This window comes from Octopus sinensis, linkage group LG10 (assembly GCF_006345805.1).
Source record: "Octopus sinensis linkage group LG10, ASM634580v1, whole genome shotgun sequence".
In the NCBI taxonomy this organism is placed as follows: Eukaryota; Metazoa; Mollusca; class Cephalopoda; order Octopoda; family Octopodidae; genus Octopus; species Octopus sinensis.
Genome location: NC_043006.1, coordinates 9113009 through 9138008, shown reverse-complemented (window position 1 = coordinate 9138008; position 25000 = coordinate 9113009). Strand labels below are relative to the sequence as shown.

Below are 25000 nucleotides of genomic sequence, written 5' to 3'. Positions count from 1 at the left end.
GGTGTATCCATTCGTATACATCCATACACATATACAGGCATAGATACATACACTTGCATAAGAATGTATAACATACTTTCATGCCTGACGACAATTATGTTGGAATGAAGTAGAATAGATGTCTGATATATTAGAATAGTTGACATCTTGAGACAAGTAACATACTAGAGGAAGTTTTATAATGCGAAATAAGTTGATTTATTTTTTTTCAAATTAGAGGTGAATAGAGTGTGGAAGGTACGCACACTCTAGCAATAATTTTGCATTTGGGATATGTTTTATAACTCATTTACATGAAAAAGTATAACTTAATTTGCGATAAGTGTATCAAGTTCAACAAATTAATGGACTCTTAGAGAATAAAAATGAATTATTGTAACCAAAGTTGAAACTATCGTATTAGAGACGAATATATTGTCATTGGCAGCACACACGTTAATATATGTAAAGTACTTCGGGGAGTAGCATATCTTTGAATATAAATAAAGCGAAATACAGAGAAATAATCGATTGGTGTACAGAAAATTGAAGATATTGAAATGATTCGATATATACACTGTTTCATTGTCCGATGAAATGTAATGGCTAAAAAGTATCATGGACAATCAAATGAAGATAAGTGCATTGAAACATATTATAAAGATAGATAATTTGAAACTGTCAAGAATATTAGTGAAAGATGCAAACGAGAGCATACTAGTTATGGCATATATAAGACGCTGTATGTCCTATAATGATACACACATAAACATTAACAAAAAAATTAAGTTTGAATAATAGGGAAAAATATTCTAGAAAAGGCGTAAAAATTTGAAAGTTATGATATTGCAGCCCATGCATAATATATTACAAATGAATTAGGATACTGAATCACAACGGATTACTAAGGGGTACATCTTTGCATTGTGCTACAGAATTTCAAGTTCCTGGTTGATCTATTGTGGGTCACCGACGAATAGCACGTAAAACATACAATGCAGAGATTCTAACAATACACAAAGGTGAAAGCCACATACAGAAGAACTTATATCATTATTTCTCGTATATCTGATCTCAATATAATATAAAATGTCATATTTTTCTACGTGTCTGTGGGAAAATCTTCGAAGTAATGCTTCATCGTCGCCATAATCTCAGCATTGGTGCTGCAGATAGAGCGGCCGGTGTCTAAACATATAAAGCGGAAGCAGAAAGGACAATGATAATATTCGGGGGCCACTAAACGGAAGAGTAACCTATCTAGCTCTGCACGTAATATATCGTATTTATTTGAAAGACATATTGTCAATGACTAGTGATATTTGCAAATGTAGTCCTATGTATAGTTTTTACATATCTAATAACGTGGGAAAGTTGCTGATCTTCTTTGAGTATTGCCACTTACAAGTAATAGGATCATAATTACCAACTTAATTTTAGTTATCACTCTTGTTGCCGCTTTTTCTATTTAGCGCTACTAGTGTGATTTATCATACGTGGTAGAGACTCCCGATATACAAATCACACAGCATCATTTCCTTTTAATTTCTACTCTTCTATATATCTCTGTATTGGTCTTATTCCCCAAGATCAATAAACTGTTGTCGTAATTCTGACTGGTCCGACTGTTTGATCAAAGTAGGGATTCCGATTTTACTATATAATTTGGCTGCTTACCAATAAAGCGATTCAATTTTGATAGAAAGACGACTTTTGACTTTCCCAAAAGAAAATTCTTTAAGAAAGTGAAATGCAAAGTATCACTGTGACCATTACGTTCATTTAAATTGTATCTTGAATTTCTCAGAAAATTATTTTTGGCAAAGGAACCTGCTGTATTTTATTTTATTATTCATTAAAGATTTCTAATTCACTATACATATATCTTCACGTATAGCAGATAATTAAACGTAATGTAAACGTCAAATATGATTTTAAAAAAATAAAACGAATGGAAGAAGCCATTAATAAATTTTTCAAATATTCTTTATCAACACAACTTTTCTCTTGTCAATGAATTGAAGAGGTGGAGATCACGCAGAAACGACAGTGATTACTTGTATACATTTATATTACCAGGATTCATTTGTATGTACTTACTCAACTGATATGGATAGATATGACATGTAAAGTTTGTCATTATTATTATCTTTTCGCTTAGGTGTCAGATGGAATAAATAAATACGAAATATAGACAAAACATAAGTATCTTGTGTTGTTAGATCTACTTCGTATAAAATATTAATTCATGTTAAAAGCAAATTTTTGTCACAAAACAACCAAATAATGCAAATACTTACTGGAAGATGATTGAAGTTTATTGAATACACGTTAGCACATGCATAAAACGGCGCCTATGGGTATATATATATATATTATATATATATAATATATATATATATAATATTATATATATATATATATATATATATTATATATATATATAATATATATATTATATATATAATATCACTTATAACTTATCACGTGACCGACCAGTCCATCAGATGTAGTTACACACATCGCTGGTCACAATGCGTTCGCATTGTTTTAGACTTCGTACGATGCCAACAGAAGAAAGAGTGAGAGAAAGAGTGGTGAAAGAGAACAGCAGGGATCACCACCCCCTGCCGGAGCCTCATGGAGCGAGTCCGCTGCCCTAGCCATTGTGCCCCCACATATATATATATATATATATATATATATATATAGGGGGAAGTTACGAAAAAAAACAAAAGACGAAGACAGATGGTGTACAAAACAAACAGATGTATTAGTATAACGCTCAGGAATAGAAAAAAAGGCTTTTACGTTTCGAGCCTACGATCTTCAAAAGAAAGGGACACAGAAACGACAAGGAGATACGTAAAGTTAAAAGGTTTTTTGACGTCGTGGTGTATTGCAAGGATTTCCCATCAAGAGTAGAGTCCATTGTGATCCGTATGTAGGAGACGTGCAGCCGGAGGGAAAATATCCAAACGAGAATCCGTAAATGGTAGACAGTGAGTCCAGTGGACAACGACCTCCAACACACAAGTGCAAACAAGGGAGTCAGAGAAAGGCAGAATGCCACTTAAATCTGAACACTACTATAGAAATATTCTTTTAAAAAAACTTTTCTTCTAATTTTTCTAAATTTAATTATTTAATCGTTACAGTTGAAAAGGTCTCAAAATGACCGAAACCGGTACTGAAATGTTCACTATAAAATTATTTTAGCATTTTCTATTTTTGACTTGTTTTTTCATATATATATATATATATATATATGTATATATATAACGCGCTTTTTTCAGTTTCTTTCCACCAACTCTACTCACAAGACTTTGGTCGGTCCGAGGCTATAGTAGAAGACACCTGCCCAAGGTGCTATGCAGTGGGACTGAACCCTGAACCATTTGCTTGGTTAGCTAGCTGCTTAACACACAGCCACTCCTACGTCTATATATGCCGAGAATACAAAGTGACAGTTTAGTGTTTAGATTAAAATGTGAATAGACGTGAATATTTGTTACTTTTCGCAGTTATTCCATGATGTTTTGTAAGTAAATATTCTTGTAGTGAGTAGTTACCATGATCACTGGTATATTAACCACATATAAATCATTAACCTTCGTAGAAATTCGTACATATATCCTCATTTGTATTCCTGTTTATCTACATATGTGTGTGTGATGGAATAACTAAGCAATTGGGAGGGAAAGATATAACTGGATAGATAGACTAACAGATCGACGGAGAGATAGCTATATATATATATATATATATATATATATATATATATATGTATATATAGAGATATATATATATTATATATATATATATTATATATACACACACACACACATATATATATATATATAGATAGATAAATAGATAGATAGATAGATAGAGAGAGAGAGAGATAAATATATAGATATAGATAGATAGATAGATAGATAGATAGATAGATAGATAGATAGATAGATAGATAGATAGATAGATAGATAGATAGATAGATAGATAAATAGATATACAGACCGATCGATAGATAAACGAGTGGGTGTTATTTTCATGCATACGTTTATATGTTATGTATACAAACTTTTGTGTTACCCACGCGCATTATTTGCATGTTTATGATTTCTGCTTTCTGCAATCAACTCATGACAAACGCCATGGAGGTTATCGTTTCCTTCTTCATAGTATCGTCACTCTATGTCACGAACTATTACTTCTCTGTCATGATTTTGTGTGCGATATGGCGTCATAAAGCATTGTTTGTCATTCATATAATTAGCAAACAACAAAAAACTCTATTCAGATTATCGAACAGTGCTGGAGAATGTTTTATTTATTATTATCGTGCTGCCACACGTCAACTCTGAGCGAATAGATCTACGCTGAAACACATTCATGCTATGACTAACCCGTCGTTTTAGCTGTATATACAACACTTTATCAAGTAAATACTTCTTTTCAAAGAGACATTTCGATATAATAGCTGGGTTACTTAGCTCATCAGTCTTGTCGAATAAAACTATAACGACCAACATTCCAGTCATGATTACACGATTCTTTCCTCTAGATATTGTTCCTAAGAGTAGACCCAATATAACCTAATATTATTGCCGAATATGGCATGTAATTGAGAGCAGCATATGGCTGTTGTTTCAAGGAAATTTCGCTCTTATTTTTCGCAATACCAATGTCATTCTCGTTGACTACTCTTTTCTCTGTGGTTGCTGTGATTGTGTCTGAAAATATAGTCTATACGCGTTAGCTCGCCCATAAAGTTTGTAAATAATCAAATATTATTCAATTCATTCAGCATAGTTGAATTTTCTTTTTACCTGCGGGCTATTACATGAAGAAAATGTACTGAAAATCAATAAGATTGTTCGAAGACCGTAAAGAGAAGTGGAAAACGAAGAAGGATTATCTTTAAAGCAGTACACAATAGGTGCACAGGTTCAAAGAAAACAAAGTTTAAACAAGGGCAGGGATTTGCTTAGTTAGGGACGTATTGAGGGTGAGTAAACACTAAACACGAACAGCATCAAAAAGAATAGATTTATCTTCAATATTATCACATTTTCTAAAACATAATAATTACTTGTACATTAAGTATACGTAATCGCGAATACACACACACAGGCACATACATATCTACACACACGCATATATATATATCTATATATATATATATATTAAGGTATGTAGAAAAATACAACATGGACAAGAACGTATAACTCTTAGAAGACGATACAATAAACACGGACAGGACATTCGAACCCTCAGTCTTCAGTCAAGAACCGGATCATACTCACACACACGCATATATATATATATATGTGTATGTCTATATAATACATACATATATACATACATACATATATACAAACATACTTCCATACATATATGTGTCTGTCTGTATGTATATGCATATATTTATGAGTTTCTACGCATATATACAACAGAATACTTCAAGAAACAGGGATTAATGAATTGTTGCGACGCGTGAATCATTGGTAAATGTTCTGATATAAGTTAATTAATTGTCGCTAATTTGGCTAATACGGATAGCGGCATGTTGCCAGAAAACTTTCAATAAGTATTCACAGCTAACGGTAGAGAAAGCAATATCTTGTTGTAATATAGTGATAGCCTTTGACCCATATATATATATATATATATATATATATATAATATATATATATATATATATATATATCAGTCACAGAGAAATGTAAAGAATACAGTTATCTCAAATTGAACCCAGAAACGCAGAGTTTTGACAGTTACATTATTAATCTAGTTGTTCTACTCTTGTACATGCTGCTTGTTCTACACCACGTGTGAATTATGTGTGTAACTAGAAATGATGAACTATTAAATAATGTTTATCTTCTCAGTACCTTGGGGCATTACAAGACCTAAATGAAAGTAATCACGGTTATCTCTTTAGTGAAGATACTGAGTTAATTTCATTGTAAAAACGTGTAACATGTTCAGTTTACAATCGATCAATAGCTGAGCTTAAACGAGGCAAAATATTAATGGAAATTTCAATGAAATTTTAATTCGAGATTAGAGAGTAATTAATTGTTTAATTAGTTTATGGTAATTTTATAGTGAAACGCTTGAAATACCACGAGTTCAAGTGAAAGAGATTTGATCGTTCCGAAAGCTACTTGCTTCATTACTTGAATTGGAATGGGTTAAAGTTTTGAATTAACAAAACACGTAGTTCTTCGACTATAAAAAATGTTTTCAAACTTAATTCTTGAGAATATAAATCCAGATACGTATTATGTATAAAGTATACGTTTGATGCGAATGTAACAAAATTAGCGTGTTTATATCGTTACAGCGTTTGGAAAACACCGTGTTGTTAGTGTTTCTATGGTTGCCTAAAAATCCCTGCAGAACTTCAAATGAATATAAATGAATTTTGAAAATTAGGCCTATATTATCTAATTAAAAATTGTTTCATTCAACAAAATATACAAAACTGAATAATCCTGGTGGAAGAAATACAACAAATGTGACACACATCTTATATCCGGGTTACAGTTATGAAATAATTATTCTATTTCTGCAGTATTTCACTATGTTGAAATGTTTTTTTTTGACGTGGTATTTCTTTCACATTCTATTTCATGCGTTAAGCGCATTTTTTTGTTTTTTTTTCAAGTCACGATAATTCGTATTTTCAGTAGGCATGTATGCTTTGTTCTGAATGATAGCTAATACTACACTTAATTTACTCGATAATATAACTTCCTAGATAAAACTTTCAACAAACTTATTTCATAATTACTTTTATGTACCATAAACAAAAAAAAAGTCTTTCTTCAGCCTTTGACTAATTGGTTTGTTAAATACCACAACAGGATGTGTTTCTCTGTGCATTACTATGTAAATAATATCTCTATGCATTTGTATATGTTTGTTTGTATATAAGTAGGCATGCGGGAATGTATCTATGTGTTTGTGAGCGTGTATGTGTGTGTATATATGTGTGTATGATTGCGTATAGCGGAATGCATACTTATATGGAATGCACCTTATCTTTCTTTCTCGTTTATAATCAGTTATCAATTCTAAATACTCATCAGTAGAAAAATAGGATTGTATTCTGTTTCGATATGGAAATGTTATCCACCAGGAATGATTAATTATGAAGGAAATAAAACAAATTCTTGCCGAAGATGTCAAGTATTGGTAAAGAGTAATCAAGTGTATAATATATTTTTGATTGTGATGACATTAAAGTAGAATCTCTCACTTATAAACTACAACTATCTCCGAGAGAAACAGTTTAATAAATGTAAACATTCAATCTCGAAAGAGGTAAATTGATTTCTCATTTCCAAAGCTGAGTGCAACTATGAAGTCAATTAAATAATTTAAAGTTAAATATTAATGAATTTTATTGTAATTTAACATTGGGAACGGATAGTGTGTAAGAGTGATGCATCGATGAAAATAGAGATATATATTTTGCTGTCTATTTATTTCAAAACATTAAGCGTGTGAAAGTAAATAACAAAAATTGTGTTGTCCATAAAATCACGTAACATGTATAGTTAGTGCACTACGATTGACAAGCCTAAAATAGCATTTTGCATTCAATGCTCAACACAAACAAAATATATTAACTTATATAACGTTGATCATTCAAAAGTGATTCCCTGTTGTAGAAATGTAATTACAGCTGACGATTCACTGTAAAGAGATTATGTTGGGATAATTGAAATGATATTTGATAAATAATGCCTTCAGCTATTACATTTCTTACAGTTTTATAAAAATCTTAAACTCTTTGTTTATCGAGTATGAAGTAACGTATGTGGAAAAATTACATGAATAACTATAAAGTTATATAAAATCATAAACAAATATCTTATTATATAAAATTATCAAAATACAATAAAATTGAAACGCACAAAAAATGTAGAAACTTATAATGATTTTTCAAAGTAGAAGTATAACAGTTATAAAAAATAAAATACTTTATCTTGAACAAATACTCATAATTGATATCTTTTGGACGTCATAAATCAAAATACTTGTTAAGATATTATGAATTATCAAAGACTAAAAACATTATCGACGTGTAATATATTCACAGACGGTCCTCTACAGAAAAAAAGTATTTTAAAATATTCCTTATTTTCGTTGTCATATATCAAAAAGATAAGCGATGAAACGTCAGAATAGACTTTTACAATAAAGTTTGGACTGCATTAAATTGTTTTGTACTAGTACCGAGATGACACAACTGATTTTATTGTTTATAGAGTATATAAATAAAAAGTTGTCACATCAATCAAGCTGATTGCTTTAAAATTGGTACGCTGCAAACGTATTGTTTACAATTTAAATTTTCGCTTAAAATCTGTAGCGCATTGAACATCAGGTATAAATTCATTCGCAACAATTCTACTGTTTTTAAATATGTATGTATGTATGTATGTATGCAAACATGTATGTATGCATGTATATATGTACTTTTGTATTTTGTATGTATGTGTGTATGTATCTATCTATCTATCTAAGCTTACACACACACAATATATATATATACATTATATATGCCGCTCGATCTTCATGTGCACATGAAATATCTTAACTCACTAACCTCGATGTTTGGTGCAATCAACTTCTAAGTCGCAATACAACATTATGGAGGAGAATAATTGACGAGAAACGGCGATAGGAATATATCTGCGAAAAAGAACAAACCAGATAATAACGATGTGTGTGATATTTACTAAACAACCTAGGGTGTCTCTCTTGTCGATTTATAATAAGTATGTTTTTCACTAATCTCAGTTCTGAGACGTGTGTAAAGGATTTCATAAGGTTGTTGGCTATAGGGTATCCAATGACAATTTACATTAGAACTCTCTACGTAGTTAGGAGTTGATACAGCTGTGTTATAATATACAATGTAAAGGATGGTGATAAAATATCTGTTAGGGCAGTGTAAAGTTAAGCCTAATGGATTATTTAAATGATATTATTGTACTCTCATACAACGTTCTATGGATGTTAGTCGAACTATATGGTGGTATTCACGTATTTGTATTAATATTATAATGGCGTTCTTGTATTTTGTAAAATCTTGAAGAGTTTGCAAAGTAGAAGATAATTAATTATATCTTCACGATGCTGTTTGCAGTGCGGTGCCGTATGTACATACGACTCTCACTTTTTGACTTATATGAATATTCACAGTAGTAAGTATGGTGCATTGCCGCTAGTGCAATATACATAATAAGGGATTCACTCATACATGCATGCGTATACGAATACGTATACACAAATGTATAATTTGTCTGGCAAAAAAATATTACGTAATCACAGTGTTTGAGAGAGGAAAAAAGAATTCCTCTGTTGCTGATAAGAGTGGTGGAGGTCACACTTTAGGAATAAGTAGCATAGCCAATAAAGAGTTTATAATAGGTGATAAACTCACAGAATCTACAACATACGGTCTGAAATAAAGGAAATGTAACTAAGGAACCATGTGCTTTTGGACGCAGCGTCTTTAAAAATTGATAATGAAGAGGAAAATATAATTAATAATGATTTGTTAGCAAATATATAATCGTTGTCGATCGTGATTTCTTCAGTGATAAGCAAAACCATATATTAAATTAAAATACAGGAACAGAAAAATGGTATGATATACGGACTGATTTTAACAGATGTAATCATAAAATGTGAAACACACAGCATATATATATATGTATGCATATACATACACACACACTCATATATATATATACCTATCTAGCAAATATGTATGTTTATGAATTCACTTCTCTCTCCCGCTCTCTCTCTCTCTCTCTCTCTCCCTGTATATATATATATATATATGTATGCATGTGTGTATGTATATATGTATATATGTATATATATGTATATATATATATATATATATATATATATATATATATATATATATATATATATATCGATAGATAGATAGATAAGTTTCTTTATTGGCCACACAGGGCTGCACACAGATGGGAGAAGTTACAAGGTAGAGCTTTTCTTTTAGGGGATGAAAAAAAGGGGGTGGCGTAGGTTTTCGATCAAGAGGGATCGTAAAAGGGAAGAAAAGAACAAAAAAAATTAGAATAAAAAAGAAAAATAATAAAAAAATGGGAAAGTGAAAGGAACAAAAGAAAAGAGAAATGAAAAAAGAAGAAAAAGGGGGAAAAATGGGGAAGAGGAAAAAAAAAGAAGAAAAGGAACGATCAGATAGATAGATAGATAGATAGAGAGAGAGATATATTTAGATATGTGTGTGTATGTATGTATAAAGAAACATTGATGAACAAGTACGACTGGCATCAATTATCATTTATTAATAATTTACAAAAACAAAACTGCATCCCATCTAACCGGTTTTTTCTGCAGCCAAAGTTCTCTGGAATTACCATTATGATGCTAAGAGAATATTAATCATAGTTGGTTAATAAGACCGATTTCGATCACGGGACTTTATCAGCGTGGGAAAAAATAAAAAGAACAGACAGGAAAAGAAGGAAAGTTTGAATATTGCAGAACAAACACAAGTATGATTTTTTGCTCGTTTCTGTTAGGAGATGGTCTATCTGAGGTCTCTAGAATTATACGCAAGTAGATTCGTAGAAGGACGCTATGTATAGTTATTGCTTGCACTAATATCCATACAAGCATAAGATCAAGCATATGGGGCCACGAGTCCAGGAAAATATCAATATGCAAACTATAATATTAGTAAGTGTTCTTTTATTTTTTTCAGTCATTTGACTGCGGCTATGCTGGAACACCGCCTTTAGTCGAGCAGATTGACCTCAGAGTTTATTTTCTGTAAGCCTAGTACTTATTCTATCGGTGGATTAAGCCGAGCAGCTAAGTTACGAGGATATAAACACATCAGTATCAATTGCAAAGCCATGCTGGGGAGACAAAGACATATACATAAGCATGCACACACACACACACACGCACGTATATATATATATATATATATATATATATACGACGGGCTTCCAGTTTCCATCTACCAAATCCACTCACAAGGCTTTGGTCGGCCCGAGGCTATAGTAGAAGGCACTTGCCCAAGGTTCCACGCAGTGGGACTGAACCCATGAGTATGTTGTTGGTAAGCAAGCTACCTACCACACAGATTATATTTTGGGAAAGGTAATTGTGATATACACGAATACTGAAGATGAATTGAGTTGGTTAACGAAACAGAACACTGTTAACACACCAGAAATATTCTGATGGTGATTTCTATCTCTCTTCTTTTTTCTTTCTCTCTCTCTTTCTCTTTCTCTTTCTCTCTCTCTCTCTCACTCTCTCACTGTCTCAGCGCTTATACTCAGACACGCACGCTCGCGCGCACACACACATAAATAACCTACTTTTCTCTGAGGTTAACATTTCTTCCTCAATGCTAACTTTTTGTGTTCCTTCTCTCGTTATTTTGAAAGTTTGTTTCTCTCTATCATTCATTTTTCCTATTCCTTCTCGACTTGGAATTGTTACCAATCGGAGGCAAATGCCAAACAAACAACAACTATAGCTGGAATCGAGTTTGTGAAGGTTGAAAGATGAAAGAAACGCAAAACTTTGCTGCACCCATATGAATATATTTAAAGGTCGCTGATCAAAAGATTTCTGCGAAACAAATTACAAACCCAGGAGAGTCCATTGTAGATAAATATATTCAATTTTTTAAAATAATTATTAGCAAAGAAAATAATGTAACATTACTGTTTTATCAAATTTTCCTTTTACTATTTTATTTAGAGAATTTTTGTACAGTATTGCGATAGGTGATGGTGAATATGCAGAAGTGTATGAAACAAAAATGTTCTTTTGATTTAGAATCTCTTTTCAGAATTTCAGTTTGAGATGGAAAACTGTACTTATCTTATCTATAGTGAATGGTGAAATCTTAACGAGTGGAAATAAAGTAATTCGATTTTCCCTAAAGCCAAATAACTGATAGCTAGTAAGGTGCGTCAGGTACGGCGAACTTGTATTAAATCGGAGTTAATCAGTGGTGAAGCATTATTGGTATAAATATACGTTTAATACAAGAAATAATATTTCTCAATTTAGAATAAAGAATTTCCACTCAAACAAATCGCACTGAAAACGGAGATGGTCTGACAAATAAAGTGAATAACTGCAGCATATCAAATAAAATACTGCCCGTCCCTTCTAACCACTCATGCACAAATAAATGAAGAGACACACCCACCCCTAAAACATGTGCACAAACTTTACTTTAAGTACAAATACATATTCATACACCTTACTTCTCTATAGTTTGTAGTCAGCGCAGTTGTCGTTATGTGTGGCCCTTCAACGTAATAAAAGCTGCAACCAGATCGACTTCGGATCAGAATATAACTCTGTAATCCGTAAATGACCCATTGAATAATTTACTCCTAAATGATTTTAAAATACCTGACGTCTTCATTAGTTAGCCCTATCTTTTATTCTATTACAATTTTTACATACAAAAAAAAACAGTTTAATTGAATTGAAATCGAAGTTTCACTGTGTGATCACAATTGTAAAAGAAATAACCATGCAAAATAACAAAAAAGAGACTACATTTAAGATACACTGTCCTCACCATTTTGCAGCTGATGTTTTCATCAAAGAAAAAGAAGTTCTTTATTTGATATCGACTCGTTACATTATAACTTGTGTTACACTTCGCCAGCTTTAATTCTGTTCGAAGGAAATGAAGCTTATCAAAATTTGATACAAATATTCGCATTAATAATCTAAGTACTTATATACAGCATGCGATGGGTAAATTGTTGCCATTTAAAACTTTTAATTTCGTACATGGCCATTGATTTTTTTTTTTTGTCGACTACACAAATAGTAGGAATAGTTGGGTAATATCTTTGAGAAAAACAGCCTCATAATTCAATTCATTCTGCCAGATATTTGGAAACGACATGTAGTACTGCTTGGCATTCATGCCGGAAGCTTCAATACGAATAAATGGTGAACACATAGAACAACCGTTGGCTTGCCGTGTCCCCAAAACATGTACCGAGAGTGATATAAATCAAACATCGAGTCAACATCAGGGTGTTTGAAGTGATCACTATAGATATGGTGAAGATATGCCTCCATACATCTTTCCACCCGATCTCAAACTCAAGTGCCTGGAGAAAGTAGTGCCGCCCTGGGTCAAGAGTGTGGCTGCTGGAAGACCCTACGTCTGGATACAGGAATCTTTAAACATGACACACAAGAAGGAGTACTCAGTTATGGCTATCACACAAATTCTGCGACCACATCACACCTAAGATCTAGCCACCTAACTCCCCAGACTGCAAACTCCTTGATAATTATGAGTGGGGCGCAGTTGAGAGAGGGAGTAACTAAACTCTTTGTAACACCAAAGATGAGTTGAAGGCAAGGATTATGGCAGCATTCACCAACAAAACGAGGAAATCGTCCAGAAGACTTGTAAGAGATTCCGAAGTGGCCTGGAGGCTGTGGTTAAGGCAATACCGATTTTATTGAATAAATTTACTGTTTAGTGTTTCAAAATATCTTTTATGTAATTTTCGTAAATATATCTCTTAAAATGAGATGTCAGTATTATTTTCATTTTTGTGTAATTTAGACGGCAATATACTCACCGCACTCTTTATAAATAAGCAATAAAAAACAAACAAATTGGGATTAGAAGGAAATAAATGGGCTCTGATGACGGGAACTAATTAATACTTGACTCACATGTATATATATGGATCGCTCCATTCCCCATCATCAAACAAACATCAAGTTGCATTTACGAACATGTTTCACGCATCATCTTACATGGGTTGTCTTTATGGTATTCTTCATTACGCTATCGATACAAATCACCTCAACCTCCACTTACTCTCACAATTCCCTCTACATCACCGTCGTTCACCGATAACCTTGAAAACACGTAACTCGCCATGCTGCTACTGCACAAAATATGCTTACATGATCACTGATATACGCTGACTAACTAACGCAAATCACACGTATGATGTAAATTCTCAATTTCTTTGTACTTTCTCACGGCACTTTTAATATAAGATTGAGTCTAAGACGACATTGGTTTCAAATTCTCGCGATGAATATATTACTACAGTAATATTTTCTAACACTTTTGAAAGATGGTTCTGCTAAATGTTTTTTTTTTTCCGTTGAGTGTATCACTCACCGTTTGGTAATTATATGAGTAGTTACGTTCATCCTCATATGAAACCAGATTTTTTTTTTCTATAACCCAAGATGAAAGAGTTTATAAAATAATACATATATACCTCGTAAGCTCAATGATAAAAGAGACAATAGTTTCCATTATAGGCAGAGGACCTGAAATGTTTCCGTGGGAGGAGTCTACTCGATTCTGTCGACTCCAGTGCTCGACTCGTACTAATTTTATTGGCCCCTACGGACAGGATGAAAGAAAAATTTACTTCGGCAGCATCTGAACATACAATGTGCAGGCAGAAGAAATACAGCTCAGCATTTTCTCCGGAACTCTGTGCCGTCAATAATCATATAAACAACAAAACTGAAATAAAGCGACATCGTGCGTGAGTGAAACACACTAGTCAAATCTATGGCTCCTATATTTATACGGAGTGAATTGAAATCAATTCTGCAGATGGTCCTGTCTCTAAACACAATTGTGCTACACACATATTTGCATTTATAAGTCTGAAAGAACACTTCAAAAATGTTCAGCGTTCTTCTGTACACGTTACATCGTCAGGTAAACGTCCTATTGAATGTATTTCAGACAGCTGAAATCGTGTCAGATAACAGCATATCATTAATGGTTCTATGCAAGAAACATTTAAGTTATTCTCATTCCAATGCAATGGAATCTTTTCCTGAACAAGAAGAGCTTGATCGACATCTTGTTACACACTCAAATATCTACAAGAAAAACGCTCGCATAAAAAACAACAGCGCCAACAGTGGAGGCGCAATGGCCCAGTGGTTAGGGTAGCGGACTCGCGGTCGGATGATCGTGGTTTCGATTCCCAGACCGAGTGTTGTGTGTATTTATTGAGCGAAAAGATCTAAAGCTCCACGAGGCTCCGGCAGGGAGTGGTGGCGACCCCTGTTGTACTCTTTCGCCCCAACTTTCTCTCACGCTTTCTTCCTGTTTCTTGCCCCCGGCATCCTACGCAATCGCTGAGCCTGGATGCGCATTCATCCTTCCGTCGATGCTCTCGGTGTCGGGGGTTGACCTGCTTTCCTTCCTGCGGGTCTTACGAATAGCAAAGGACCACGTTTCGGACTTCTCCCACTGGGACGAAGACCGCTCAACAGTAACAGCAACAGCACCAACAAAAGCCACAAATACAACAAAATGAGCTCCACGCTGTATTGTTGTCGGTACCTTATTTTTCAGTCCATGAACGTAATAGCTAAATGGTTATCGCCTGGGATATTTTGAGAATGTAGTGGTTAGAATTTCTGACCAGAGTAAACGGCCATATTTTAGTGATTGTGGGGATTTTCTCCTGCGTTTCTCACAATTTCTGGCTACGTTACATTTATTTTCAGTGGGTCTATTTTTGTTTTCTTGATACACCAAGACAGCTTCTCAGCTTTATGAAGTGAAGATTTCATCCCCAGCATCCAAATTGATGCGGCAGTGTTACAGGAAATTGAGGGTGGGTTTCTTAGTATTACCCTTCATATTCTCTCTCCTGCTTTGAATGTGAAGAGCATTTTCATCGCGCGCCCAACACACTAATCACATAAATTGTATTTCAGTAACCTTAACGTGACACAAGTTCAAAATGGCTTATGATGTTGGCTTGTAAATAAAGTCTATTGGCAATACAGGTGTCTCATTTCCACAAAAGTTTTTCTTAACTCGAATTAAACATCTCTGAGTATTCCGCCACATGTCTGACACCAAAGCAAAAGTCAAGTTCATTGCAAATGTCCCTTCATAAATCTATTTCCACGAACCATTTATTACGTATATGCCTGCGTGCAATTATCTCACATCTCTAATTTTCCGCTCGATTCTCTTCGTCTTTGGTCTTGAAGAACTAACATAACATTCATGTGTCATTTCTTCAAATATCCTCGGTAGACTGTCCAGACACTCATCTATATTTTCGGTTATAGAAGTTAGATTTGTTTCCTATTCTTTATTTGTGCAACAAATAGTGCCTGGGGATTCATTTTTACCATAATTTTGAGGTCATCCATGATTAACAAGTGGTTGACTTTTTGGTAAATCTGTACTTACGCTTGCAAACTTTCTGCACATGTGGCAGGATTATTCCAGTCAACAACTTCCACATAAGTGGCAAGCAGGATATCGTATTTCCTTTTTCGATGCTTTTCGAGCACAACACTGTCCTACCCATTTTCAACCACTCTGCTGTTACTTAGTCGGTATTTAACAAATTTTGATTTGTGCAGCTCTTCGTGCATGACATTCACCAAATCCTTTTCTAACCATGAACCCCATCTGGTCTCGGGGCTTTCCAGTTGCCCCTTTGTGTTGTGGATTTCTGTCACTTCCCTAACTGAAATGACAAATTATCTCTGTTTTGGACAGACTACATTTTGTTTCAGTACTTGCAACCATTTATCATCCTTCTTGTGCTCCTTGTCTTTGTTCCAAAACGTTTGACTTACATTGTTATCTGGTATCTACTTTTCAACTGTACATTCTCCATTTATTTCTTTGTAGAATCTCTTCAGATCTACCCGGAATAAACTATACTTCGGGTATCTCTTCATGCTTTGGTCGTATCGTACCACATTTGCTTTCTTTTCTTTCAGTTATTCCATTACCACTAGTGGAGGCGCAATGGCCCAGTGGTTAGGGTAGTGGACTCGCGGTCATAGGATCGCGGTTTCGATTCCCAGACCGGGCGTTGTGAATGTTTATTGAGCGAAAACACCTAAAAGCTCCACGAGGCTCCGACAGGTGATGGTGGTAATCCCTGCTGTACTCTTTCACCACAACTTTCTCTCACTCTTACTTCCTGTTTCTGTTGTACCTGTATTTCAAGGGGCCGGCCTTGTCACTCTCTATTTCACGCTGAATATCCCCGAGAACTACGTTAAGGGTGCACGTGTCTGTGGAGTGCTCAGCCACTTACACGTTAATTTCACGAGCAGGCTGTTTCGTTGATTCGGATCAACCGGAACCCTCATCGTCGTAAACGACGGAGTGCTTCCATCCATCACATTACCACTTTCGAACCCCTACTTTCGATATCATACTCCCAGTTCAGTGCCCTGTGTTTTTGCTCGCATTAAGCACCATCTTCTCTTTTCAGTCTAACAGATAAATGCCCTTCAAGAACATATCTAACGCTGCCTGTAATCTCCATTTCCACCATAAATCTATTTTTATGTCACTCTCATTATATCTCTTTTCCGTGACATCAACGCACATTTTCTGCTACAATAATATTTGCTGCCTTTATCAAACAGTTTGTTTCTTTGATGTTTTCCGTTCTGATGTATTCCAGCATTTCATTCACATTTTTTGCTTCTTAGTTCAATTTCCACCCGTTTTAAGGTTGCAAATAATGTCACTATCGATCGCCTGATCCCTTGTCTTTTCTCTGTCGTAGATTGCCTTTTCCCATCTGTCATGTCACCATTAGTTTTATTGTCTTCTTCTAAACCATCTATATGTCTCTCATCGAGCAAAAATATTGGCTTCAAAGCTGAATGCCAGAAATATAGTTTCGGCAGTAAACTCGTGCGCAGTCGCAATAGTTCGCTATGGTGCTAGAATACTGAAGTGGACAGATGAGGAGCTAAAGGCGACGGATAGGATGTGAAGAAAGCTTATAACGATACATAGAATCCATAATCCACATGCAGACACCGATGGCCTATACATGAATAGAGCAAATAGCAGAAAGGGGATGTTAAGTATGCGTATCGAGATTTAGAGCTTAGTGAGATACGTAGCCCAAACTAAGAGAACCTTCCTAGTGACAGATAGAAAAGAGGAAGCATTGAGTGTAGAGAAATATAGAAAACAAAGGAAGTACAAAACGGACATGCAGAAGAATTGCAAAAGAATGTACTACAATTCCATGTAACCAAAAGAGAATTTCCTGGAAAAATAGGCAGGATTCGCTGATGAAAGGAGCACTAAAACAAAGTCCTAGTGCACTACATTGGCAGTGCAATACCAAGCATTGGCCATGCATTGGTGGTTCAACTTAAGGAATGAGCAAGTTGCAATAGAGTGGATGAGACCATTGCCCATATCACAAACGGATGCCCTAGACTTGCCCAAAGCCACTACAGGTTGTGGCTACACGTCCAGTTAGGGACAGTGCTCGACTGGAAACTGTGCTAAAAGTTGGGGCTAGAGATAAGCATCATGTGCTGTAAGCACAAGCCGTAGATAGTGGCGGAGTCGGAGTCTAGCATAATCCTCTTCCATATAGTGGTCCTAGTGGTGGTGGATAAGGTACACCACGTATGATATATAGTTTATTTTGCAGCCCCTTTAACTAACGAATAGTCAAGAAAGAAGGCGAAAAAATATATAGCTACATAGTAAAAAAAAGCCCGACTATGGAACATGAAGAAGGTAGAGATAGTGTGAATTATCATCAGAATGTATCAAGAGGAATATAAAATAAGTTGGAACAGAGAGCCTAGTCGAAATGCTACAAAAGTCTTGCCTCCTTGGCACGGTCAGAATAATCAGGAAAGAACCAGCTGAAAAGAACTGATAGCATGGTACCGTAGTCTGCAGGTAGTCTCCAGGAGCTCCAACAAAACCTGTGATAAAAAGAAGTAATAATAATAATAGTGTTGATGATAATGATTATAATGATGATGATGATGATGATGGTGGTGGTGGTGGTGGTGGTGATGATGATGATGATGATGATGATGATGATGATGATGGAAAATTAAGAATCACGGAAAATTGAAAGGGAAAATAGAGAGAAATCATGGGCGAAATGAATACCCCTGTGGCTCAGCTGATCATAATACTATACGTGTAACAGCTCACATTCTATACAGTATATTCTGAATCAAGTGGTGCCTTCCCTTTAGTAGGTGAGGCATTTAACGCGCATCTATTTAAATACGATATAAACAAGAGGTACAGATGATGTTAAAAACGGCAGAATTTTTTACAGATTATTGAAAATAGCTTCCGTTCCAACTAAAAAGGTAGGTACGCCATAAGAGCAATTAATCTGCTAGGGTTTAAATCCAAAGAAGAAATATTTCATTGTGATACCTTAAATACTAGAAAAAAACGTCATAGATGCACACCTTTAATTCCTTAGGAAGTGCATACAGGACTTATTCTAGATATAAAACACAGACATTTGTTATAAAACGGAGATATGTATGTCCATTTATCTTTAACTCTTTAACTGCACTGTAGAATATAAATCGAACTATTCTTGAGTTCTAAAGATCATGTCTAAAATCAAACACCCATTATATAAGTCCAGTATAATTGCCAAGGGACACATTCGATTACAAATCTCTTGAAATACACCTAAATTAGAACGTCGAACAACATGTTTAGTAGTATTTAACCAGGTTCCTTATTTTCTGGGTTCAAATTCCGACGATGTTAATTTGCTTTTCGTTCCTAGAAGGTCGAAAAGTGACAGTTGCAGTCAAGTACCTGGGGGCGATGAAATCGATTTGACCCTCACCGCAAAACTGCTGAACGTTTGCCAAAACTTGAAAGAATAACGATATTAACTACAATAAATAATACACATATAAGCCGCATTCAAGAAAATATTAATTTGTCATGTATATCACGTGACCATTGCTGCATATGCAACACATCATCAATAGATACGGAAAAATTATTTTGAGTATTTAAATGAAGCATAATTTTCTTTATATAAACGTCAATTTTTTAATATACATAAACATAAAGTGCAAAGACCAATGCCCGACAGAATAATTCCAGAACAGGAAAGAAATCTCAAGTATATATATATATATATATATATATATATATATATATATATATATATATATATATATATATGTATGTATATATATATGTATATATATATAATATATATACATATATACATATACATATATATATATATATATATATATATAATATATATACATATGTATATATATATATATTATATATATATATATAATACATACATACATATATAAATAAATATATATGTATATATACATATATATATATATATACATACATACATACATACATACATAATATATATATATATATTATATATATATATATATATATATATATAACATGTATGTATATATATATATGTATATGTGTATATATATATATATATATATATTATATATATATTATATATATATATACATGTATGTATATATATATATGTATATATATATATATTATATATATATATATATATATATATATATATATATATACATATATATATACGTATGCATGTATGTTATAGGCTTTCTATGGAATTTGCAGACTAACCACTCCCATCATAGCATTCGGACGATACAATGAATTACTTGTTTGATGACGAATAACGAACAACATAAAGAACGTATTTAAACGTGATTATAATTCATTTCATGGTATTATTGACTTGTCTGAGCTAATTAGATCAAGGTGAACAATATGGATTTCAAAAAAGGTCACGAGTCACAACATCTTGCTTTGTTAGAAATAGTTAATTGCATTAAAATATTTAATCAATAAACATCAGTAAATGATATTCAAACCAACGATCATATTAATTAAGTAATTGATCAATTAAATAATTCTGTTTCACACAAATGACATTGTGTACATTGGGACAAAAGAAAGAAAAGAAAAACTGAAAGGGCGTCGAGAAAGAAAATAATGCGATTTGTAATGAGGTATGATAGTAACGCCCCCACAAAAAGCGTGAAGTATACATTATCTATTATAAGCACATACTCTTCCATACATTTAGGCACCTCACACACACACACTCACACACGCATACACACACACGTACGCACACACCACCCACATATATATTTATGTGCACGATGATGTTTATATGTATGCAACTACAAACACATACGCATATGCTTACACACACTTATATACTGGCAGACAAACATCACACACCCACACACACACATATATATATATAATATATATATATATATATATATATATATATATCTTTGCAATTGCTGCAATTGTTCTAAACGGGAATTCTCTTATGAAAAATAAGCGTAATACTAGAAATATAATATACATATGTATAGTTACATCTGACGGTCCGGAATTCCTTCACATTGGTGGGACGTCATTAACTTTCTAAAGGTGACTGACAAATCATTTCAGTCCACTTAAGGACAAAAATAAAATTCTCCAAATGAATCTTAGCAAATTAATCTGCTCTTAGAAATAATTTGTACTTCAAAACCATAGGGAACTAGAACCAATAGATGTGAACTATGTGAAGAAGAATTTTGTAGGATTTTTACATCCAAGAGAAATGTAATAAATTCTAGGCGGGAGCAAGCATTGGGATAATTGCACATAAAGGAATTTACGTTTGCCAAATATAAATGAGTAATTATCATTTAGGCTATACAAGGATTTTGAAATCATAGACTGAAAACGGTCATCCAATAGAAACTTGAAATAGAGATTGTTCGTTTCTGACTTAACGGACAACTCTACATTATATAACTCATGAGTCTCTAATAGAAAATCATTAAACAGTCATACCGAGGGATATCAAGTTATGATCCCGAAGAGATGACACCGTTTTATAGTAAGATTGGAATGGCAACGTTTACTAATCCGTATAATTGAAACAGGTGTTCGCCTGAATAGGCATTACATAATTAAAGAATTAAAAGTAATGCAATTCCTATTTCGGAGTAATCCTTATTTTTAATATTGTCAATATACTGTGTTACTCCATAAATAATGAAGATTTTCCACTTGCATGAATTAAAGGTTGGTGGGGCTTGGACAATCTACCTGCATCAAATTACTATAAGTTACTATTTTTTTACGCTACTGTGACTGGTCCTATTTTGTTGAACTTGCTGCAACAGTCTGTCATGCCAAGCATTGGAGAAGACTTTGAAGATGAGGAGTTTTGTTTTCATCAAGATGGGACACCTCTACACAGCCACTGCGATGTTAGATCCTTCCATGATATAATCTTGCTAAACAAGAGGATTGGACGAAGGAGTTTCGTTGAATACCTAACACGTTCAACAGACCTCACACCACTTGACTTTTTTATGGGGATATCTAAAAGACAAAGACTACGCTATGAAACCTGCAGCAGTCGCTGATTTGAGAGCAGCCATTGAAAGAGAATGCACTCAAATACCAAACGAATTGTTTCATGATGTTTGCGATTTCATTCCTTCGCGCTGTCAGCATTGCCTGGACCGGAACAGACGTCAGTTTGAAAATATTTGTTGACAAAACAATAAAAAATATCTGTAAATTCTAATAAATATTGAAAACGAAATGTATTTTAATAAGCGCCTAATTTACAATTATCTACAGTGTGTGTACAGTTCTTCGGGTATGTATATATATATATATATATATATATATATGTATATATATATATATATATATATGTATATATATATATAAGGAACTAATAAATAAATAAAACATATGCATATATACATACATATATGTACGTACCTACCTCTACATGTATATATACATGCATATATGTGTACAGGACACCAAACAAAACGTCGAACACAATGAGAAACGAAAACACAAACACAAAACCAAGGAAATGGACATTTTTCTTAAACAAGGACATACAAAACAAGGAAAATTCCCCTTCTTCAGTCGCCTTTGTTTCGAGTCCGCAAGACCTCAGTTAAAAGTAGATAGATCAGTACGCGATGGATAAAAATACACTACATGCAAGACGCCAGAAACTGTTAAAAACATTTGTTTTCTCACTCTTGTCCATTTATTCAATAAAAAAATAAACACAATCTCGCCGAATTTAATGTAATGTAACCTTATATTCTTTGCTGAACATCTAATTTGATGTTGTGTCCGTTACTGAATTTTATGTGAACATTTCATCATTTAAACATGTTTGTTAGATTTCGACTCCGTAAGTTTAAACTCTGTTAAACACTCATTGTCTTATATATTTGATAAACAAAAAAACAATTTGAAACTGGTTTGCTTTGAATGGGAATAAATCCATTTGAAAACAACTACAGGTTTTTCAAACACAGGTGTTTTTTCAAATACAGGTGTATCTCCAATAACAAATTCTCCTGCATACAGCACACACATGCACACACACAAGCACGCACGCAAACATAGATACATGTACAGAAGCAAACATACATACATTGGTGCTTATTTGTTCTGCCTATAGGAGTTTTATAAGAAACAACATTCCGTATTTGTAAATGTAGTTTAGCAGAGAGAACTATAACATAAAAGTTAATTTACTATTGAAATCCATGAGGTAAACAACATGCTTTCATTGCATTATATAATGAGAGAAAGTGGAATTTTCATGCACTCGTGTATACATTATTATTATACACATTCGCACACTGGAGGCGCAATGGCCCAGTTACAGGATCGCGGTTTCGATTCCCACACCGGGCGTTGTGAATGTTCATTGATCGAAAACACATCGAGCTTCACAAGGCTGCGGCAGGGGGTGTTGGCGAACCGTGCTGTACTCCTTCAACACAACTATCTCTCACTCTTTGTTTCTGTTTTATCTGTATTTCAAAGGGGGCCAGCAGTGTCACGCTCTGTGTCACGCTGAATCACCCCGAGAACTACGGTGAGGGTACACGTGCTGTGGAGTACTCAGCCTCTTGCACGATAATTTCACGAGCAGGCTATTCCGTTCATTAGATCAATTTGATCCCTCGTTGTCGTAACGGACAGAGTACCGTAGTAAGAAAAAGAAATTGAAAAGAATTCGCACATCAAAAATTACTCCGTCAGTTGATCCGATCAAAGGAAAACCACTTTAAATTTGATGAGCACTCAGCAGACACGGGTACCCTTCACATTTCTCGGGGAGAATCAGTATGGCGCAGAATGAGACAAAACTGACCATTTAAATTACAGGTACTAGTAATTTTTGCCAGCTGAATGAACTGGAACAAAATATGTCTTGCTGAAGGACAATGCATCGCCAGGTATCGAACATATGTGGCGAATACACTAACCACTTATGCACCGCGCCTCCATACTTACACATATCATATTCATACATAATGTATGCGTGGTAAGTGGCTTTTTACCATCCATATGATTCCGAGTTCAGTCCCACTGCGTGGCACCTTTGGCAAGTATCTTATACTATAGCATCGGGTCGACCAAATCCTTGTGAGTGGATTTGGTAGGTGGAAACTGAAAGAAGCCCGTCGTATATATGTATATATATGCATATATATATATGTGTGTGTGTGTGTGAGTGTGTGTTTGTGTATGTGTGTATGTGTGTATGTTTGTGTGTCTGTGTTTGTCCCCCCAGTATCGCTGGACAACCGATGCTGGTGTGTTTACGTCATGGTAAATTAGCGGTTCGGCAAAATATACCGATTGAATAAGTACTAGGCTTACAAAGAATAGGTCCTGGGCTAAATTTGCTCGACTAAAGGCGGTGCTTCAGCATGGCCACAGTCAAATGACTGAAACAAGTAAAAGAGTAAAAGAGTAAAAGATAATATATACATACATACAATTTACTGACGCACAGACACAATTATATACATGTGTGTTTGAGTTTGTGTATGTGTGTGGTTACGTGAGCGTGCATGCATATGTGTGCGCGTGTGTGTGAGCACATCTGTGTTATTAACTAGGTGTGTTTGTATTTATATATTACAAGCGGATATGTAAACATATAATTCTTCTCTAAGCGTAGGCCAGTGTTTCCGGCAGATATACACTAATATATCTATCAAGTTCCGTCATCAGATTCATTCTACATTGTACTTCATTATTTTCCCTCAAATT

At 34.2% G+C, this 25000-nt stretch overlaps 1 protein-coding gene and 1 long non-coding RNA gene across 4 annotated transcripts in view; both read left to right on the top strand.

The window, feature by feature from the left end:
- LOC115216667 (gamma-aminobutyric acid receptor subunit alpha-5-like) overlaps positions 1–25000 on the top strand; it is a 741237-nt gene that overhangs the window by 99887 nt on the left and 616350 nt on the right. The window lies entirely within an intron of this gene.
- On the top strand, positions 7173–11681 carry LOC118765024. The gene is made up of 3 exons (XR_005000865.1): positions 7173–7185; positions 9678–9679; positions 11524–11681. It is a non-coding gene; the product is annotated as an uncharacterized LOC118765024 (long non-coding RNA).